The sequence below is a fragment of the Nicotiana tabacum genome, chromosome 4 (genome assembly GCF_000715075.1).
Source record: "Nicotiana tabacum cultivar K326 chromosome 4, ASM71507v2, whole genome shotgun sequence".
NCBI classification, from domain to species: domain Eukaryota; kingdom Viridiplantae; phylum Streptophyta; class Magnoliopsida; order Solanales; family Solanaceae; genus Nicotiana; species Nicotiana tabacum.
In genome coordinates this window covers 57,339,488-57,343,998 of record NC_134083.1, presented here as the reverse complement: position 1 = coordinate 57,343,998, position 4,511 = coordinate 57,339,488, and the positions used below count along the sequence as shown (strand labels likewise).

At 29.9% G+C, this 4,511-nt stretch overlaps 1 long non-coding RNA gene across 1 annotated transcript; it reads left to right on the top strand.

The window, feature by feature from the left end:
- Window positions 1-849: 849 nt before the first annotated feature.
- Window positions 850-3,807, top strand: LOC107816370 (uncharacterized). Its single transcript, XR_012708710.1, has 3 exons — window positions 850-1,061; window positions 1,323-1,410; window positions 1,782-3,807. It is a non-coding gene; the product is annotated as an uncharacterized LOC107816370 (long non-coding RNA).
- The last annotated feature ends 704 nt before the right edge of the window (window positions 3,808-4,511 follow it).

The window sequence follows — 4,511 nt, the reverse complement described above, 5'->3', positions numbered from 1 at the left end:
TTAGCAACATGAAGTTCAGAAAACATATTTAGATCTATCTGGATTAACGAAAATTTATGACTTTGTGTTGGATCCATGTTCATTTCAAGAATTTAGAAGCATTCTTTTTTATAGGAAATTTTAGGTTGGGAATGTTAAATTTTCAAATGGAACTAAAGTAACTTTCAAGTTGAATTTTTTGTCTCCAGAATAATTTTAGTTGAAAATTTTTCAAATCACTCGTTTGAAAATATTTTGAAGGAAAGATGATTTCCATTTCATGCAATATCTGTTAGAAGAGTTAATTTTACTGATTTGTTAATTTTATCCTAGGTGTCTTTTCATATATTATATAAAGCAAATCAATTACATTCACATTTGGTAAAAATATGAATAGAGATGACACATAAATTGAGAAAATATTTAATAAATAAAGGTTAAATATTAAGACATGAACAAGGGTAAAATAATCAAAATGTCATTCATAACGCATAATATTAGACGGAAAGAGTAACAAACGGGCCAGGCCGAAGTATCCGATTCTAACCTCCTATGCCGAAGTCAATATTAATTGCTGTTTGACCTTTGAAGTTTGGTTGACTACGAGACCCCATATAGAATTTTAATAATAGTCAACTTTTCAACTCATTGACCAGGTCAGCAATCCTTTGATTTTGTTACGAAAGAAAGTCCCACCACCAATAGGAGTTGGTCCAAACGCCTATCCACACGAAATATATAATGGATGGAGAATTATTATTACTAAATACTAACATGCTAAAAAACGGGGTATAATAATAGTAGAAAAAGACAACGCTTAATCCATATGCTCAAACCATAGGAAACAAGACACGCTTAGCATCTCTCTCTCTCTATATATATATATATAAAAGAGGGAATAGACAAAATGATTTGACACCTCTTTTTGGCCAAAAAATCTATTTATCTTTTTTCTTTTTCTTTTTTTTTTTTCCTTTTTCCTCATTCTTTGCTTCTTTTTCCCTTTCCTTAATTGTTTGTCTATTATTTTTATGTGGAGGTATTGAAGAGTTGTGACAACATTGAAGAGTTATAATTGTGGGGTAAGGAAGAGTCACACCGTTTATTCATAAAACTAATATACCGTTACATGTTCAACATTTATGTTTACAATAACTGTCATGTATCTTTCCTATTCATAACCCCCAATGCTTAATGTATAAATTTATGACACATTATTGTGTTTTCTCAGATTCATTTCATTATTTGATTGATCAGATTGTATGTCATCTTCATAAAGTTATAATCCGTCTTGGAAACATGGATAGCTGAGCAGGATCTTGTGTTGGCATTGTGCAATGCAGGAACGCAAGAGAAGTTATGCATATAGAGTTTATGCAGGATAATTATGTCTTCCTGATACTTTCTACCAAAACGCAATGACTATTACTGGTATCATTAAGCCAATCTTTTAATTTGCTTTTCTTTTCTTTTTATCTAGGCTATCTGTAAGTAATATTTGCATCATAAAAATTTTCTTTTATAAATTGTCTGAGAAAATTGTTAACTGTTTATCTTTCTTTTGTCTATTGAGTTCTGATATGGAGGAAACATCAAATGGATTACCATGCCTGCATGTGTTTTCAGCAATACCTTTTTGGTCATTGAGTTATATTATTCTTGTACTACCTTTTTGACGAATAACATGAAGTTACTAGAGAAACTTGGAAAATATTTTCATCACAACTTTTTTTTTAAAAAATTATCTCAGATAATAATCTCTGTGATTGTTAATAGCTTATGCTTTTCTTCTTCTTTTGTAGAATTAAGGTATTGATTTCTGATACGGAGGAAACATCAAATGGACATGCCTGCATTTTCCTCAATGCCGTTGAGTTGTAGTATTATTTACATTATCAATAATTGCTCTTCCACTTTTCAATATTTGTTTTAGTAAAAACAGAAAAAATGTACTCTTTTTCAAGTCGTTGGACTCAGTTTTTTTTTTTTTCTCCATTACTATAGCTTCTGGTTTTTAATTGTGGTTACTTGAATTATAAGGGATGCTGACATGAGCTCGTGGATAGAAAAATATATAAAATGACGCACTTGCATCTATTTATTTCACTATTATTAAATCTGATGATAACCACTAGGGTTAGGAGAATTACTTTTGTTGCTTTGCAGTTTTATAAATTTGTGACTTTATCATTAAAGAAAAATAGAAAACCACAATGTGATTTTATTGTCTTAGTAAAATCGAATTTGTGAATTTGGAATATTTGGGTTGATTTTGTATATGTTTGAGAAGAAATAGACCTTAATTTTGTCTAACTTAGGGTTTCAAATTTAGTGTCAATGAGAATGAGTCAATTGTGTCATTATCTTATTAATTTAATTGGGTAGTTTATACTTTTAATATTGGTTCACACAAACTATAGTTCCTGATACTAGAATTAGAAGAACAAGAATGAAAGAGGACAAGATATATAGAGGAGGTGCAATTTCACTTCAATTTTCAAAGATTGCAAAGATATTAGGATTCCTGTTAGGACAAATATATGAAAGTTAAGACGAAATAATGTACCTTGAATACAAAATCATTTACTAGGTCTCCTTTATTTATCAAAAGTATATAAGCCAAAGCAGTCTGTGATGCTTCTTTTTTAGGTTTGAATGTATTAGAAGATTAGTATTCCTTAAGAATCAATACCGTGTTGACAGTTACATATACTATATAGTATATACATATATATATAGAGAGAGAGTGTGGGGCATGGAGGGATAGAAGAAAAAAGAGGATAATTACTATTCCGCTAATTTGTTCTCTCTCTTCATCAAAATTCTTTTTTCTTCTTCTGAAAGAAAATTTAATAATGAAAAAATATACTTTATCGAAGTTAACCAAGTTTCTTTTGGAAGTAATTTTCATATTATGTGTTATAATATATATTCTATATAATAACACCTTGCTATAACAATCAAAAAAATTTGGAACAAATTATAGAGAGGTTTGACTGTGTAATAAAAATATTATATTTGATAATTTCATACACATTTAAAAATACTTTTTTATATGCAAACACATGAAATATATTTTCTATTCCACTTAAATTTACAGAACTGTTATAAAAAAATTCACTGACGTCTTTTATAACCGCGCAAAGCGTGAACAAATTTACTAGTTATATAGTATTTCCCTAATAAATTAACCTTTAGTTAATACTATAATCTCTTTTGGTCCAAAATAGAAAAGAAAATTACTCCCTCGGTTCTATTTTATATAACAATAAATATTGCCTTATCAATTTATTTAAAAATAATAATAAAATATCTTTATATCTAAAAGTGAATTAACTTTAAATTTCTTATTAATAAAATTCTTTTATAGTTATACATGTCATAACATATTTAAAGATCATAATTTTTTTTAAAATTTTTTTTTTCCTTAAAAATCATTAAATAAAATAACGTCACGTTAACTAAAAACAGAAGAAAATTTTAGTTAGGAATTAGGCAAACTTCCCAGTTAAATCCACAAGAAAATTATAAATATCATGTTAGCAATAATAGAAATCGAGTAACACGTGTTGACAGGAGAGGAGAGTGTTACTTGCGAAACAATTCAACGAATTATAAATTAGGAAACAATAGGGGAAACTACTTTTCTCCTTAATCCACTTGATTCCATATGTTTAAGGTTTCCAAATTTTAACCTCCTCCCCCTTATAAATAGACCTCCTTCTCCAGTTTCTTTTCTTCTTAAACAAGTTTTAGCAAAGCAATAAGTACTTTAATTTCTCGTGCTATTTGTTTTTTCTGAATTAGAAGAAAAAATTACAGCAAACATGATGATGTCAATATTCAGTTCTTTTGATGCTCTCTCTGCTGAGATGTTTGGCCAAAAGGTGAACCGCTCTTGGGCACCGGCCAGTACTGAGAAGAAAGAACAAGAACAAGGGCTTTTGCCTCTTGTATCCGATCGCAAGAACGAGGCTTCTCCGCCGTCAACTTCTTCAACCGGTGGACTGAAGAAGGGCGAAGAGGCGACGGCGCGGTCATCTTCGCGACCACAGCAGCAAAAGAGGCCGAGGTTTGCACTGGAATTGGACGGCGTCCACTGTTTCGAAACCATCCTTCCCTATTGATATTCTTACAATAATTCCAAAATTGAAATTCTTTTTTTTTTTTGGGTTAAAATTGAAATTCTTTATTCTTGTCTGGTTGTAATTAACCATGGGCATGTAACCGTAAACTCCGTTGATACAATTTATTAAATCTGATAATTCTATTATTTTGATTTACTTGTTGGAACTACTTTATTTCATAATTTTTTTAACCCTTTTTTTAAAATATATTTTCCCCCGATCAAATACAGTTAAAGAACCGCTTCAACGACTAATGTATTCAGAACTAGTATTGAAATAGAAAAAGGTAAGGAAGACTGCTACAAAAGTGTAAGAAATTTTAGTGCAATTCCAACTAATTAACCATGGAAGCTAATTTTGACATAAATGGAGTCCGGGGTAATGATTTGGTGAAAGCTGGCACTT